The sequence below is a fragment of the Ursus americanus genome, chromosome 28 (genome assembly GCF_024610735.1).
Source record: "Ursus americanus isolate L20-20 chromosome 28, mUrsAme1.1.p, whole genome shotgun sequence".
Classification (NCBI taxonomy): Eukaryota; Metazoa; Chordata; class Mammalia; order Carnivora; family Ursidae; genus Ursus; species Ursus americanus.
Window position 1 is genome coordinate 14001331 of NC_142154.1, and position 18464 is coordinate 14019794.

At 40.4% G+C, this 18464-nt stretch overlaps 1 protein-coding gene across 18 annotated transcripts in view; it reads right to left on the minus strand.

The window, feature by feature from the left end:
* The window catches only part of LOC123790808 (uncharacterized), a 274206-nt gene that overhangs the window by 108746 nt on the left and 146996 nt on the right, over positions 1 to 18464 (minus strand). The window lies entirely within an intron of this gene.

Here is an 18464-nt window from a genome sequence, read left to right on the forward strand (position 1 = left end):
GAGATTTTGAATTCTATCTCCTGATTCCCAAATCAGAGCTGTTGCTACTGTAACATCCTTTTCCATGAATGATTCTCTGCTTCTGGGTGTCTCCAGGTAAAACTCTGGAAATCGTCGGCAGGTACACACTGGCTGATTTGTGTCTTTCACCAACACGGTTCAAGGTGGACCAGTAACCCCTAAGATAACCAGGTAAACAACATGATTCTTTAGAAATAGAAGTCAATACATTAAATTACACATTGACTTCTTGCAGAACCACCATGAGATATGTCTTATAAACACTGTATTGTCAAATATGAATGCCTTGCTTTCCATTATCAAATGGAGGTATTGTTCCGTTTCTCTCAACCATTCTATATGGATTTTGAATGTGGGGTGACTTGTCCTTAAAAATCTAAATTAAACTATGTTCTCAAATATAAAATAAGCCCTTTCCTTTGGCCTCTCTAAAATCCATAAGAACTTTCCCTTTTCACATACAATGGTGAGTTTTCCAGATCTGCTCGCCTGCCCTTTCATTCTGATTGCTAATGTTCCAGGTCAGTTTCCATTTCTATGACAAAACTGCTTGTTAAATAAAAAGTTGTCAGTGATTATTAACCCCTTGGCCGCTGCTTTCTCTGGTGCCAGATAGCAGTGGGACAGATTCCTAATTTACATATAAAGTTTGTCAAATTAAAGTGCTTCAAACTCTAATTGATGGGAAAGGAACGGGTGTTTTTGTATATTTTTTTTCCCCGCTAATGCTGTTGTTCTATCCCGTAGACATTTTCCACTTTTCATTTATCTTCTTAGGTTCCTCATGCTTAGCTGGTTCCTCTGTTAAGAAGGAAAGTCTACCAGGTCTTGAGCAGTAGAATGTCCCTCACTAAGACCACTCAAGAAATTAATGCACTACGTGGTTCTTTCTTGAGATTTGGAACAAAGCAAGCAAACACGAAAACCTTTGGGAAAATGTACCCTTTTGCTCTAAAATGTCGCAATTTTCTTAGGGGAAAAAAAAGTGAAGGAGAATTCAAAAAGATAATGGCTTTCCTATTGTACGTCCAGGTCAGACGTCTATTTTAGGATATGTTGTGCATGCTTTGGTAATATATAATTTTCACTCAGTTGAGCCTAATGGCTCTTTGAAAGCCATTAAGCAGGACTAAGTAAATATATTTTTTGGTATATGTGCTGATTTGAAAAACATGTTGCTTTATTTCTAATGCACTCCTTCATGGGAGAACCTACCACTGCGGGAGTGGCTCACTGTTTGGATCGGGCAGTTTGCTGAGGGAGGGGAGTGGAAGCTTTGTGGGTAAGGCTTTATGCTTCGTCTAGGCAAGTTCTGGCTGGGAACATTTGAAAATTGGGAAAATACACACTTTGGGGGCTAGTCACACCATTGAAGAGTTGCAAGCATTTCCTGACGAGAAGGAGCTAAGAATATCTGTAAGAGTCTAGGAGAGCTAAGATGTCTTTCTGGCATCAAATGTTAAGTGCCTTATAAATTTAGGGGGACCTTTTGCACAAGTGGGGAATGCCAAAAATGGAGGTACCACATTAGGCGGTTTCTAATTAGTCAAATAACTTTTTTTTTTAATTAGAAATTCTTTGTCCAATCTACTCATTCTATCAAAGAGGAACAGGAAGTCCAGACAGCTAAAATGACTTGTCCGCAATCCCAGGGCTACAAAGAAACAGAGCTCATGCTAATACAGGTTTCACCACTTTTCATCTCTCCGGGCAGGCCTTCACCATACAACAGAAGTCATAAATGCAGCTCAGGTCAATAAAATATCCCTGGAGGTATTGAAAAAAACCAAAGTCATGGCCCAATGTTTAAGGAACCTATAATGTGATGGTGCACATCTTTTATATGTCAGGTCGTGGAATGCCTAAGGTTGAGCCCTAAACTCATTGGTATCTATGTATTTCCCACCTCTGATAACAGCAACACCTCAGGGACCAAAGCTTCAGAGCTGGGAGTCACCCTGGACCCTCCCCTCTTCTTCATGCCCCTACGCTCATCCCTACATGTTACTAATCCCCAACACCTTCCACCACTCTATGTCCCACCAAAATGACCTGGCTCAAACCCTCACAGCCTATCCCATAGGCAGAACTAAAATATTTCTGCCTTCTCACGTTCTACTGAGCAAAGCTTAAGCAACTTGGCCAGGAAAATGCAACTTCCACTATCTCTGCTTGCCTCTCCAAGGGTACTATTCTCTTGGCTTCCAGCTTCTAGCCTTGGGTACCATAGCACTGTCTACTGGGACATCCTCCCACTCCCTCCCCTACTCATGTGAGTTTATTGCTCTATGCCTTTGATTTTTCTGGTTCACCCACTCCAGTTTCCCCCACCTAGACCACCTAGATAATCCCAACTCATGCACAAAGTCTTCATGTCCCTACTACCACCATGAGAAACCTCGCCTCTTACCATCTACCCACTCCACCAATTAGGTTCCCCCCTCAGTGCTCCTATTCAGCACTTCTCCGCTATGTTTACTATATATAATTCTCTCTGTGTGACCTTTGCCCTGGACTCCAGCTCTTTGAAGTTGAGAGTTCTGTCTTACTTATCCTTGTATTATAAATGCCTAGCATGGAACCAAATATCTACTAGGTGCTCGGGGTTTATTGGAGAAATGGAGAAATAAAGAATTCATATCCCAGATGATTCCCTTCCCAAAAATTGGACTTTAGGGTGGATTCTCATTCTAATGTAAGCGAAAGGAAGCAAACTTTCAATTTTGTTGTTTGGTTTCTTTTTTTAGAAATTGCAAGCATTAGAAAAAAGAAATTGCAAGCATGTAAATTTTTACTTAACACATAATATCAAAGGATGCTAGACATTTTAAGCGCAACTCTTTTAATAATAGTGTTATGGTCCCTAGTTGTAAGTAAGTCATGTTCTCCTAATTGGAAAGAGTAACAAAATCAAGGGTGGAGGTGGAGAAAGAGAACTGTCCTATCCCAAGTATGTACTACTAGGAATTGTAACCTTGGCTTTGCAGGTGAAGAAATCTAGTCATGTGTAGGTCAAATACCTTGCCTACGGTCACACTGCTACAGGCGTGAAGCACAATCAGAATTAGAACTCTGGGGGCGCCTGGGTGGCACAGCAGTTAAGCATCTGCCTTCGGCTCAGGGCGTGATCCTGGCGTTATGGGATCGAGCCCCACATCAGGCTCCTCCACTATGAGCCTGCTTCTTCCTCTCCCACTCCCCCTGCTTGTGTTCCCTCTCTCTCTGGCTGTCTCTATCTCTGTTGAATAAATAAATAAAATCTTTAAAAAAAAAAAAAAAGAATTAGAACTCTGATCTCTCCCACATCCTTCCCACTGTCTCAAGCACAAACATCATTGTCTGGATTTAGAGATTATCCAACCATCCAAGAATCCATGGTGAATTTTTTAAATGTTTAGTATGTGGGAGGTTCACAACTCAGCTTATCCTGTATCATATTGAAGTGAGTTCCATTAGTTCAAATAGCTTGTGCTTGATTTCTTTAGAGAAAGGAAGCAAATAGTCAAAGATATAAAAACCCTGCCTCTGAGCATTGCTCACCCCTTTAAAGCCTATGGACCATGGCCTCTGGCTCAGAGAAAGCCCCAGATGAATTCTATTTTCCCTTCTCCCTCACCCAGCAGAGCACAGCTTTGTAATCCTCCTTCCATTAACTACCTGTTGTTTCTCTTGCCAACCTCATCTCATTTTAAAATATCATTTTTATGAAGGGTAATGTTACATGGTAGAAAACTGTAAAAAATTAATGGATAGAGTTGGTATAAAGAAAATACATTATTTTGATAGTTTTATTATTTTTTGTCCATTACACATTTACAGACTTTGTTGTTTATATGGATACATCTCATAGATGGCTCTATTCAAAACCAATTACCTTAACACTTTGATCATTGAGAAATTTAAATCAACACTCTATTTGCTTTTCTGCAGGACCAACTCTTTTCTAAAACGTATACCTGGACTGCTGTTAATATGCTTATTCTTTTTATTTAACAACTCTACCAGAAGTTTTCACAAAGGATGGTGTATAAAATCATCTTCAAGGTTGAATGAATGTCATTAACCCATTAATGTAGGTTCTGAAAATCCAGCAACCAACATCTGTTAGAGCATCTATTCTTCCCAATACTTTCTTATGTTTGTCACTGAATCTAATGCCTAGAACAGTGCCTGGCACTTAGTATGTACTTCAAAAATCTGGTTCAGTGAGGGTCATCTGGGTGGCGCAGTCAGTTAAGCATTTGACTCTTGGTATCGGTTCAGGTCGTGATATCAGCGTCGTGAGATGGAGCCCCGTGTCAGGCTCCATGCTCAGTGGGGAGTCTGCTTAAGCCTCTCTCTCTCTCTCTCTCTGTCTCTCTTTCTCCCTTTCTGCACCCCTGCTCAAATAAATAAATAAATCCTTTAAAAAAAATCTGGTTCAATGAGAAAATGGTCTCTAGGAATCTGAGCTCAGGCATCTATGACTATTTCCCCCGTATTTGCATAATTCTTCATAGACTCTCACTCAGTTGATCAGTCAAACTCTAACTAAATTAAGCAAAAGAAAAGAGGAAAATTATTGGGATAAGACAGAGAGCTCATAGAAAGCCAAAGCTGGGCACTCAGGACATAGAAGGACAAAAGATAGGAACTAGATTGCTACAGGGTGCTGGGTCATAGGAAGTCATAAACACCCTCTTCAAGGTGCTGTTCCAAGAAAGAGTTTGTTCCAAGCCTATTTGCATTTTTCGTCTTTCCACTCAAAGGTCAGTTTTCCGGCAGAGATAGACCAAGTGGCTGAGATGGGCTGTTTCCCATGCCTGCGATTGGAAGGAGGACAGGAAATGGACTTAGCCAGACCCCACTTGAACATGGACTGAGACTGAGCAAGGGTGGCTCCCCAGAGGAGAGCTCAGGTGTCCTTCCTTGAATGAAGACAGCAATGACAGACAAAATCAACAGATAGCCACCAAGTCTCTGACGACACAGCGGTGGCTCCCTGATCTTCTCTTCTAACAGGATGGTTGAATTTTCACATGTTCTTCTTTGGATGCTGAGGTCTCGAATTTCATTTTTCATATAAAGTAGCAAGAAGTTCTAGATCATATTTTTCTTTGTTTTTAATTTATTATGATATGTTAGTGGCCATACAGTACATCATTAGTTTTTGATGCAGTGTTCCATGATTCATTGTTTGCGTATAATACCCAGTGCTCCATGTGATACGTGCCCTCCTTACTACCCATCACCAGGCTAGCCCGTCCCCCCACCCCCCTCCCTCTAAAACCCTCAGATTGTTTCCCAGAGATCATATTTTTCTAATTGTATGCTCTCTCTCCCATTCTTCTGCCTGATTCCCGTGCCCTGTCGAAAGTAATAGGGAACTGAATAATAAATTAAATATGAGGGATGAGTCAATTACAAGTAAGGCTGAAGATGATTTTGGATGAGCAAAACTTTAAAATCATTACATCCAAGGCATAAGTGATAAAGTATTCCACCATACTAATACTAACTGATGAATAATAGCATTTATTAGAACCTTTTTGTTGATGTGTGGCTTTCCATAATTAGAATCCAAATGACAGATCTTATGCTCAGGTAAACATAAAAAATAGGCAAATATTTCCAAGAATCCATAAAACAAGACTTTGGGCAAACTGAGAAAAACACTGCAGTGTGTGGGATACGGAAAAAAAAAAAGCAGCTGCTTCTCTTTCGTGGTCCAAAACTTTGTTCACGCTATTTCCCTTCAGAAGTTCTTGCTTTCTCTTTCAACAGCCAGCTTAAATACCATCTACTTTTAAAATACTCCCCTTAAGATATTCTTTAATTCCATCTAGCCAAGCCTCCTGCCCTGCTGCTATTGTATCTTGTACATGCAAATATCATGGCTTTATTTCATTAACTCTTTATCTCAATCTCTAGTAGTAACTGCTTTTTTTAAAATTTATTGAGTGCTTACCATGGGCCATATACCTATGCATTTGATAGTACTTAGAAGTATTGTTATAGGAAGTATAAATACTGGGGCGCCTGGGTGGCTCAGTCAGTTAAGCGTCTGCCTTCGGCTCAGGTCATGATCCCAGGGTCCTGGGATTGAGTCCCTCATCGGGCTCCCAGCTCAGCAAGGAGTCTGCTTCTCCCTCTGCCTGCCGTCCCCCTGCTTGTGCTCTCTCTTTCTCTATCTCTCTCTGACTAATAAATAAATAAAAATCTTTATTTAAAAAAAGAATGATAAATACTCTATTTTTATACATATTTGTAAGTGACCCCCCAAATCCTTTAAGGTAAGTCTTCTGATTGTCTCCATGGTATAGATTAGAGAGGGAGCCTCAGTGTTCAAATAAATGCCGTCCTAACTATAGCTTTAGGGAGTCAACAGAGACTCCAAGGGTGTGCGTGAAGAAAAAAGTCGACTTTGCCAAGGAGGGTAGGTAGCCATCATGAAATTAAATTAATAATTTTTTTTGTTGTTTATTTGTCAAGGAGGGTCTTCAACCTCGATTGTTCACAACCTACAGAGGTGTTCGACTCAATCAGCGTCCTGCTTACCCACAAATGGCTCACATAGTGCGAGCACCATCAGATGCCCACACATTAATAGAGACACATGCCTTGGGAAAGCATTTCCCCAGTATCTACTCTAATTTCCATAACTTTCAAATTTGTAGCCAGCCTTCCTCAGCTCCTTGGATGTCTGGAAATCCCAATGTTGCTCTTCCCTCCGACTGGAAGATCTGGTCAAATACGCGTTGATTTGATTTTGAATCTACAGTGTCTTAACCAGGTTTTCATCAAAAATATTATTTTAGCATAAGTGGCAAAATATCCAGCACAATGTCTAGCAGTCATTAGCCATTTTCTCTGTTGACATTCTAAAACCATAAGTAGACTATAAGTGTGTTGGAGGCAGGAGCCAATATTAGTGTCATCTTTGCTTTCCATCTGAGCCCAGTACAGAACCAGGTGACGTTTTGAGGAGCCAATCTGATAAGGTGATTGATTGAGTGATAACATTTGAATGCAACTTAATTATAAAACAATTATTATTATTATTATTATTATTTTGCTTTCTCGTGACCTTACGAAGTCAGTTTGAACCAGTCAAGTTCAAATCCATCAGGATGCCTTTCCCTGGCAAATAATATAACCAATAATCACAGGTTTACACTTAAGTCTCCTTAGAAAGGGCCACACATCAGTTGAAGAAGTGTATTTGTTTATTCTGATACTTCCCTAATATCTTGAAAGGCATGCCTCTCAGATTCCTTATTTCACCATTAAAGTTAAAATGGCCCCATTGCTTGTTTCCAATGAATTAATAGAGTGACTGCTTTATCACGAAACATTCCATTTCCCATTTGAAATCCACACTTCTGATTCCCGGGGCATGACCAGTGACTGGGGAAGGATGAAGAGCAGGTCATATAACAAGTTCCAAGGAGAAAGGAGGATCCATTTTGACAAGCATATGTAGTATATGTCATCATTACAGATTTTGAAAAGAAAATAGAAAGCATTTTTCCTAATACAAACTACAAAAGTGAGGCTTGATTGTATCTCTTTGGTTACAGCGGATGACAGTACAAGCCTTCCTGGTAGGGGAGAGAGTGTGAGATATTTACGTTCCTCAACAGAAGGTTGGTTTCAAAACTAGCTGACAAATCTGGACATGTAAGATGGGCATCTTGACTTTCTGTAGACTTCAGGATGGTGTAGCCTTCCGTACTTTGGTTTGTAATCCAGTAACATACCCCCTTAGAGGTTAGATTCAAAGGTAAAACTGAGGGGCGCCTGGGTGGCTCAGTCGGTTAATTGTCTGACTCGGTTTTGGCTCGGGTCGTGCACTCAGGGTTAGGAGATCAAGCCCCGCATTGGGCTCCTTGCTGCCTTAGACTCTCTCTCCCTCTCCCTCTGCCCCCCCACCCCCGCTCTTTCTTTTTCTCTAAAATAAATTAGTAAATCTTGAAAGAAAATAAAGATAACACTGAATTTACCCTTGAAAATCCCTTAAACCACCAGCAGCATCAAAGATGCATGCCTGAAAGATCATGGTAAACAGTGTCGTGTTGTATGTGTCCCAGAATCACAACACATACACAGCGAGATGCTCACACTATGAGCAGAGCATGGGTGGGGGGTTTGCTGAGAGAAACTGAGGGGTTTTCAGATGCAAACCCTCTCATCCAACACTTGTCACTCCCAAGAAAACATGAAATTCATGCAATGAAAGGCAAAATTGGTTCCCCCAGGTTATGTGATTTTATTTCATTATTTTATATTTTTGCCGAGGGCTAACAGGTGACTTTGCTCAAGTTAATGGACATGGATGCAATTCTACTGCATACACAGGAGGGAAGGGGGCAGAAAGACTACTCGGCCCAAGTATGATCATTTATTTCACACTTTCCAAAGACACTGAAATTCCCAATCAACTTTCTGAATCCTCTTTTGGTTGTATGACTATGGTACCCCCTTGTAATGAAGGTGGTGAAGGAAATAACTAATTAGTCTAAGAGATATTGTCCTTCTTAATAAACTTTATTAAATCATTGTATTTTCCAATGCAAACTCATTTTCCAATCCATACACATGAGACCTGATCAATATGGAAAATAGTAAGAAACTCAAAGTTGTCCAAAATCAAGATAAGTGTTAAGGACAGACCGATGGTCAGGAATTCAGTAAAGGTCAGGGATAGTCACTGTATATATTATTTGGTGATTTTTTTTTTTTAAGTAGGGATTTTGACTGGGCCAGCCCTATTTCAGTATCACATAGCAAGTGCTCAATAAATGCTTGTCAGATGAAGATCTGATAGAAGGCTTGTTCAAGAAGGTTTTAGACTTGGCTGCAAATTTAATGCAGTATTGCCTTCACAACCTAGATGTGATTGTCGCCAAGGATTTCCATGGCATTTTGGTTTCCAAACTTACCAGTATTGAAAGCTCAGTATCTCAAATAAGATTTTTTTCTTTTAATGTTATGCAAATTGAACAAGAAATACCATTACCCGTTGCACTACAGTCCATCAAAAAATAGAAGTATTTGATATGACCCGTCCCTCTTCATCATGAAGACCTCCCATCTTTACTGTGGTCCTGTCATTCCTAGGTGACACCTGCTTAGCTTACAGCCAACCGCCCCAGTGTGCAGGGGCAGTTGGCTTGAGGCGTGACGTGTTAATGGCAGTGATTAGTTTATGAATAGTGACAGCTGATCAGGGACATAATAAAACAATGGCGGCTGCCATCCTGGAAAAGGTGCTAAATAGGAGTGACATGCTTAGTGAGGGCTATCCCACTCTCTTGAACCTCATTATCAACTCCAAAGGGACGCGCAGGCCAACCAGGCAGGTTCAGACACAGAGGAAAGAACGGAACCAGCACAAAGATTGCCCTCCACTTTAATTGGAGGGGGGAGGGTATACAGCTTCTAAAGTGCAAGCCATTTGGGTACCCGTTAATGTGTCTGCCCAGATTTACTCCTCGTTTGCCATACTCTGAGCTTGCGGTCTGATACTCATCACTTTCGAGAGATCTGGTTCCTACCACTTTTCTTTCATGAATGATCGCCTTGAGCTAGGGTAGAAATCCCCATGAGGGAGTATGAGGAAGTCAACTGTCGTGTATAGTGAAATTATATTTATAAGAACCAACACTGTTCTGATCAAATTTCTATTTTTGAGTCACACCTTGAGGAAAAGATTATGTGAAGGGAATCACGGATAGGTTTCTGTGAAGCGTTGTTCATTTAATCCACAATCTGGACACTAGGGAACAGGCAAATAAGGTGAGAGTCCTTCCTTATTTTCAAGGAGTATGAGAAAGACATATACATAAACAGGCGATTATAATCCAGAGCGATGATTGTCTGTGTTGAGTATAAGATTAGTACGGGGTTTGGCCAAACGATGTCACCAATTTAAACATGCGTGCGTGTGTGTGTAAATAAATGTATATATTTATACAGCATATGTGTAGTATACACAAATACAAATTTATATAAAATTACCTAATAAAATAAACATTCAATATTCCCATGAGTTTATCCTAGTGATTTACCTTGAATTATCAGTTTGCCATCCTAAGGTATAGAACTTTTCACTAATTCAAAAGCACATGAGGTCTTTCATTTTGTATCTGTTCTTTTGAGGCTTCTGGTAGGTTTTGTTATTGTTTTAATTGTTACCCATGCACAGAAACATAAAGGCAGGTAATAACCTAAAATAAAAAAGCACTGTATACAAGAAACTTTCTACTTCCTTGGACAAGGAAGTGAAAGGACACACTGAAATAGATTCCAGGTAAATATCCTTCAGCACCTAAGCAGAAGAAATGGCTGTATCGTCTTCATTTAAGTTCCACTGAGCTCATGACCCACTGATCTCAAAAGGCCATCTCGCATCATGCTACATTAACAGGCATCTCTCCTGTGCATGTGATCTGCCACCAATAGTCTCTTTATAAGTCTCAGGACCAAAACTAAGTGAGACTATTACACTGATTTCATCCTGCCTATTACAGTATCTTCCCAGAGTGACTTTTCAAGAATTACTGTATTATGTCTGCCCTGGAGACATCGGAAGGTCCTGATATATTCCAGTGATTTTACTTAACCTAGTAATTAGTTTACACAGTTTTATGGAGATTTTACTGCTTTGGAGATGACAGTTTTTCTTCTCAAGATGAGTTTGAATAGTCAGTCATTTCATTTCATGGTTTACGAAGGATCTGTATATTGGTTAAAGATCTTCATTTAAGAATAGAGAAAAAATCCTCTTTCATTAAATGAATGCACTTTGGTGTATATTCTTACTTTTTTTGTTATATTTTGAACACATATCCTCTGTGGGATTGTTTATGAGGAAAAAGAAAAGGCTGTTTAGATGTATGGCTGACTCTTCTTAAGAATGGCAGGAGTTGTAAATATAAAATGCAGAGAAATGATTTAATAATTTCAAAGGCTTTGAAAATGTTACACGTGGATGTATAACAAGTTAACAAAAACCCCACCGTGGCCCTGTTAATTCAGTGAACAAATATTTAGTGAGATGTTCATTCTGTGTTCCGGATGCTGTCCCAGGCACTGAGGCATGGCGGTGAAAAATAAAGTCCCTTCTGTCTCACAACGTACATTCTAGAGGAGGAGAGAGAAAACAAGTAAATACACAGAGAGAAGTAAATGGTTACAAAGACAGGAGGAAGAATGATGGAGAGACCAAAGAAAGCTCTGGGATGGAGAAAAATAGAAGTAACCTGAATGAGGTGGGGACAGAGGCCATGCAAAAACTGGAGGAGGAAGGTTCCAGAAGGAGGAACTAGAGTGTGTAAAGGTGCCAATCAGAGAGAGAGCTGAATAGTTTTGGGTACGGGTTCACAGCATACTGAATGAATACCTCAAGATGGCCTTAGAACCAGGATTTCACTGATTCATTGGCATTAAAAAGTGAGAGATGTTTCCAACCCAGGGGCAGGAACCATGCAGCTCCTGTGTTATTTCATCTATGTAAATGAGTGTGTGCGAAATTTCCCAGGTCCAGCAATGAAAAGGCCACCTATAGAAACTCTTCTTCTTCTTCTTTTAAAGATTTCTAAGACCCAGATGGAATCATCTATGTACCAATTACCTTCAAAGTACAACAGAGGTTCTATATCCTGCTTGCAATGTCAGATTCAAGTGTAGATAAAATGTTTTGATATTGAATTTTAGGTAACGGTTTCATAATCATTCGCTTTTTTCCCTTTTTCAATTAATTTTTAACTTCAGGAATAGAACATGAATATTTTCTTCTTAAAAAAATCTACTATTAAAGAGAAAAGATTCTCACGGACCCTATTAGCAATCGTGGTTCCTTCCCTAGCTCCTCTGAGATAGAACTACTTTGGATACATATCCTTCCAGAATTGATGGGATAGTCTTACAGTTTCTATGAGCCCATGGCAAATATATACCATTGTTTTATTGTGGTTTTTTCATGCAAATGCCGTCATGATACATTGAGTATTCTGAAACATGATTATTTTCCCCGAAAATGTTGTTGAGAGCTGGCTTCATTGTTTCAGATAGTCTTAACTCATTCCTTTTAACTGTTCTAGAGTATTCCATTCCTGAGTATATTTATCCATTCCCTTGTGATGGACACTTAGATTTTTGCCAAGTTTCTGCTTGCTTTTAATGAACATTGCAATGGTTTTAATGAACATTCCATGGTTCCTTGTGTAGACAAGAAAATGTCTCCCTAACGTAGCTACCTTACCTCATCACCTTTTTTTGCTACACTTTCCATCTTCTCCCTTTCCCTCCTCCTCCACGAAGACAAGTGTTAACATCACTGGAAGGCTACTTGCTCTGGGTCCTTGACACCCAGTTCCGACTCTGGGGTCAAACTGACTTCACTGATTAAGGACTCCTCATTACCACCAAGCAAAGCAGTTCCAAGAACAGAGGTCACCACACTTCATTCCTTGACTTCTACCCTGGGATGAAGATGACCCTTCAGGAAAACATGTGGCGAAAAGTGGTTTTGCCCCAGGAGCCAAAAGAAAATTGGCCCTTGAGGTGACTTGTAAAGGGATTTTGTGAGCCATGATCAGAACAGCATGGGTTCTGACTAGGAATGGGATTCGGAGTTGTAATAGAAAACATTTATTTGGCTACAACTAAACATCCTAACACATGTTAGCATTTGCTGCCAATATGCTTCCTAATTAAGAACAACATAAAATCATAGGAAATCCTGTATCTTGTCTTCACGCGCTTTTCATGTATCTCTAGCTCCCTGGCCTTATTTCTCAAGTATAGCTACCACAAAAAAACAGGTTGATTCAAAAGTCCTGTTTTGCCAACCATGAACTGTGGTGTCATTAACAAGATTAATGTACATTCCAGAACTCAACACCAAGCATTTTCTCCTCCTTAAACAAATGCCACTATTAAAAACTAATTTAAAAAGAAAAAAAAAAACCTAATAAGCATGCCCCAAATAAAAGACCAGCACCATTTCATTGGTAAGGTGCTGTCTATAACTGATGGAAAACTTTAAATAGTTAAAAAACAAAAAAAAAAGTCTTCTCTCTAGGCTTGCCTGAACTGTCGGCCATGTTTGCATATTTTACCATGTTGAAGAGATTTCAAGATGGACAGAGGAGGATCTGGTTTTCCTCTTAGGTCCTCCTTAAATTCATGCTAATTTCATCTGAAAATATTTAGAGATTTACCCGTGAGTATAAGCCATCGCTCCCTCATTATATACAAATAGGCATTAGGTGATTACCACCCAGGTAAAGATATACATGGTATTTCTATTTAAGGCTAGAATGGGTATAAGTTACTCTAGAAAAGCCCCTGATACACCAGCTTGGGTATAGTCTTCGATCTTACGTAGCCAAACTAACTGCTTCCTTTCCCTACCATCAGGCAGAAATTAAAAATTAAAAAAAAACGGGGAGCCTGGGTGGCACAGCGGTTAAGCGTCTGCCTTTGGCTCAGGGCGTGATCCCGGTGTTATGGGATCGAGCCCCACATCGGGCTCTTCCGCTATGAGCCTGCTTCTTCCTCTCCCACTCCCCCTGCTTGTGTTCCCTCTCTCGATGGCTGTCTCTATCTCTGTCGAATAAATAAAAAAAATTTAAAAAAAAAATTAAAAAAACCAACAATCACTCTGGCACCACTGAACGTGAACTTCCTCCTTCCCGTTCTGCTTTTCCCCACGCTCCGAAGTACACTCTGACGTGACATCAACCGAAAGAGAACCTGGGTCGGCAAAGTTCCCCTCACACATTTTCCATAGGACTTTTTAATGATTTTCAGAATGATGACTTTCTTTTTTCAAATGAAACGCACACGCTCTCGCTGCCCCTCTCCTAAGCATGGCCGTGCATTCCTCTTCGACTTCTCCCCCTCTTTCCAAATCTATTTATTGCTTGTTGTTCTTGGCCCTTTGTCACTTTCCATTTTTCATGATTAGTTCTTTATGATCGTGTGTTTCCTTTTCTTCTCCCCGCCATGGCTGCCGGCCCAGTTGTTCTCCTCGGGCCCTCAGACTTCCCTTCGCTAATGAAACAAGAGCTGCCTCCCACCCTGGATTTTGCCATCCAGCTGTTTCCTTTTTAAAATATAAACTCATCTTTATTCAGTGAAGTTCCTGGGCCAACCTGACTTCTTTCACAGAAGAGTCGATAATCACATGAGGGATTAAAAAGGTTTTAAGAGAAAGGCCTATCTGAGAAACTTGGGAGTAGGCACCAGGAAGGTAAACAGAAACTCAGTTCATTTTTTGAAACACTCTGGGGGGGGCGGGGGGGAAGAAACAGAACAAAAAAGGTTTTCCTTAATGTTTTAATCCTTGGGCGGCCCTTGATGGCAAGGTGGTCTTGAGTAGGGTCTCCTAGAAATCTACGCATCACAGCTTCATGGCGCTTTAAACCTCCCGCCACGTCTGCCTCACGTCTTCTGGCCTCTGAGAAAGTAGCCCAGTGAACACCACAAAACCGGATTGTCGGTGATTAGGTGGTGAAAGGTGCCAACCTGAGGGGTAGCCTGCCAAGTCAGTTTACTGTAATGCTTTGACCGTGCGAGTCAGCTTAACCCTTCTTCAGTCTCCAGCGTGCCCTTGACATCATGGAAATTACCAGTTAATGTCATCAGATGAACCCTGCTAACTATTTCAGAGAAGGCTCCTTGAACAAAACAAGCTGTTTACTTCATAAGCTTTTTCAGATTCTCCTCAAATATTTCAAGAAAAAAATGAATGAGCCCACGGGTATCCTCTTTCAGTAGAAGAGTGGCTAATTCTTTTTCTGTATTATAACTGATAAGACCTCATGTGACTGGAAATACATATTCTACCCAAGCATTAGTTGAGTGTATTGTATGAAAGGCCTAACTGATTAGATAAAGAGGTTGATTTACTAGCTCAAACAGCTCTGAGTTTTTAAAAAAAGAAAAATTCTCTTTTAAATCTGAGAAACCCTCCCTTCTCTAAAAATATTTTTTTTCTGATATAAAATTTCCAATGGAATCATTTTTCACCAGAAATAGAAAAGAAACAAAAACATTAAAAAAAAAAAAGGAAACAGAAAAAGGATTTGTCATCACAAGAAAAAAAATATTTTGGTACTGTGTGCTCATGGATCTTAATTGGACTTATCCTGGTGATCTTTGGTAATATATGCAAACATCAAGTTGTTACATTGTACACCTGAAACTGATATATGTTACAGGTCAATTATATCTCAAGTTTTTAAGTATATATCAGGTGATGTAATCTCACCTGAAACCAATTTTCAGGTGAGATTAAAAACCAACAGATCTATTGGAAAGAAATGAGACTGCAATAAGCTTGTAGAGAGTGATACGTTTTACAAATCACACTTGAACTTCACAGTAACCCCATAAGGGAGGGAGATAGAAAGTTAGGGTGTCTGATGACAAGCCTCACAATATTCCAAGACAAACATTTGCTTGGAACCAAGCTCACATCAGAATATGTATTATAGATCTCAGCACCATGGGGATGTCTCAGAAGATTCTCCTGACTTAGAAGGAAGAGAGCCTGCGGGAGGGAAGGAAGATATTGGCTATCATTTTATTCTCCAGTCAGCTCTAGTAAAAATAATTCCAGAATCTCCCCAGTAAGAAAGATCCATAGCCATGTCCTGTCCCCAACTGTGGTTTCACACCCAGGGTTTAGGAGCACAACCTATAGATATGATTCGTACCGGGGAAAAAAGGCAGGGAGACCAAGACCAACCACTGTCCCAGCTCTAAGTTCTTCCTGACCCTGGTTTCCGTTGCCTGTCTGGCCCTTCCATACCCCCTTCGCTGGCCGTTTGCAGGCACCTCAAGTTCAGACTTACAACACACTTGATCACAATCATTGGACTCTGAGACACTGCCCCTGAGACAGATCCTGATGTCTGGATTCTGTTTGTCCCTCTGGCCCCTGGAGAAATACTAGCCTGAGGTTCACTTTGGCCCTCCCTGCCCACAAGTCCTCCCAACCTCGCCGTGAGCCCAGGAGCCAGGCAAGATATGGAGCCCAAGGGTTGTAAAGTCACGGGGGCTGCGCCCAAAGTTCAAGCTCTGAGAAATCAGGCGGGTTAAGAAAAGCTGTCCCAGGGAGGTGCTAACCTAACCTCTCGATTTCCACCCCACATCTTGACTTACTGACAATCCAATAGCAAAGTGTAGCAAGAATCTAAAACTTTGTCCGGTATCCCTCCTCCAAGGAATTTATCAGGGGAAAGAATTTAATAGCTATTTCTCAGCCATCTCTGTGTTTATCAATGAAAAATGCTTAATGCTCTGTTCATATTTGAACATAATCTTAAAAGTACGAATGTGCCATTTAAAGTTATCTTAAAATTAAAAAAATTTTTCTTTTAAATTTTTTAAGATCTTATTTTTATTTATTTGACAGAGAGACAGAGCACTAGCTGGGAGAGCAGCAGGCAGAAGGAGAGGGAGAAGCAGACGACTCCCTCTGAGCAAGGAGCCTGATGCGGGACTCGATCTCAGGACCCTGGGATCATGACCTGGGCCAAAGGCAGTTGCTTAACCAATGACCTGGGCCAAAGGCAGTTGCTTAACCAATCAATTTTTTAAAAAAATTTAATGCCGCTTCTAACTGTTGCCAGATCTTGCTGCTTTACTGGCAACAACAGAGAAGGATTTGATACCAGAACACAAATGGATTTAGCATGAAGATAATGAACCTTGAGCTTCAGGATTCCTTGTGCACATAGTTTCCTTTCAAGGCTCTGGGAAAGGCGCTGGCAATTTTGTTTCCACTACATTTTTATTAAAGAAAGTTCTCAAAACCGTATACTATTCAGGCCCACAAAACCCAGTAAGCAAATTATGTATTTATGTCAAGTGAAGTTCAAGGGATATTGCAGTAGGCTGTGTGCACCAAAGCTCTGCAGTCGTTTAATTAGAGAAAAGGGCTAGATAATAGTCTCGTACACAAATATAGGCAGATTAAAATCAAAACTTCTTCTGCATGCCCATCAGTACAATATTAATGCCATGAGTGGAGATTTAATGTCAGCAAACCGTCATCCATCCCATTAAATCCATGTTGTTAATTTGAATGTGGTGTTCGTCATTTTGCTCGAATGCAGTCTGTAAATTTGTTACAGATTTAGTTGTGTCGGAGTCAGAGACTTAAGGAGTGTGCCTGCTTTCAAGCTCGACACACCTAAGTAATATTAGAATATGAAATCATTTAAATTTAAGAGAAACAAAGGAAAGGAGGCAGGAGCACAGTCCAGGGCCCCTCTGACAACAACTCTGTGGGTGAAGGGTCTAGAATCCCCAAGCCACCCGTACCTTTCACGTTTCAATCTTGTTTAATCTGTTGCTTCAGTGCTACAGAATGAGACCCTTCCTAAGCTGAAGCACATGCTTACTCAACAAACATTTTGGATCATCTTATGTTCAGGACACTGCGCTTGAGTCTCAGATGTGGTTATTGGCTATGGCTTTCAAGAAGGATAGGGGTGAGGACGTGACATTCTCAAGGTAAAAATGCACCTAAGTAAACATAATCTCATTTCTGTAATTGTTCTAAATGTTTATAGCATTCCAGGCAATACATAAAGCTGGGAAGGTGCTGGAAATTATGCTTCTCTTTAAGATTAAAATAACTTTGGGATTTTTTTTTTTTTTTTGCTATATAAGTGCAAGAAAATATTTCATATTCCCTATTCCAGTGGGCATGCTCTTCAACCAACTCCCTCTGCAGTTTAACCTCAGAGATACCCTGGGGAAACCAACTAATTTTTAATATTGGGCTAAGCATCACATAATTAGGAAGGCAAATTTCTGGGGGGAGAATCATACAGAATATCCCCAAGGCGATTTTACCACATCTACTGTTGGAGTTTTCCACTCTATTTCTCTCGTTCACAGGTAATCATGAATTGCTTGTAATTAAATAATCCCAGGTAACTAGCAGCAAGACCGTCCTCCGGAGAGTTGCTTCTCAGGTCTCTGTAATAAGCCTAGATTCTTATATACACCACTATTTTTGATCCTCGGTATTCTTTCTCTTCTTCATCTGCTTCAAACTGGAGCAGATCTAAGAGCTCTTTCTCTTTGATCTGCGGGGAGGAAGGATTCTGTTTTCTATCTATAACTACATCTGGGCTCAACAGCCGATTTCTGGTTGCTCGACCACTTCAGCCCATCCCTCAAAGAATGAGCCCAGAAATGAAAGGTAATTTGGCTAGTATAGATCCATGGAATATTACAGCTCAGCAGAGCCTGGGAGGTGAGCTTGTCCAAGTGGGCTCAAAGAGGTTGCAAAAGATTGAATACATCCGTTTGTCTGCTTGGGCAGAAAACTTAACAGGTCCTCCATAGCCAAATGTTTCTTTCCGCATTTGATTTGCCAAATAATTATCGAATCCCTTCTTCATATAAGACATTAAACTAACAACTATGCCATCCAA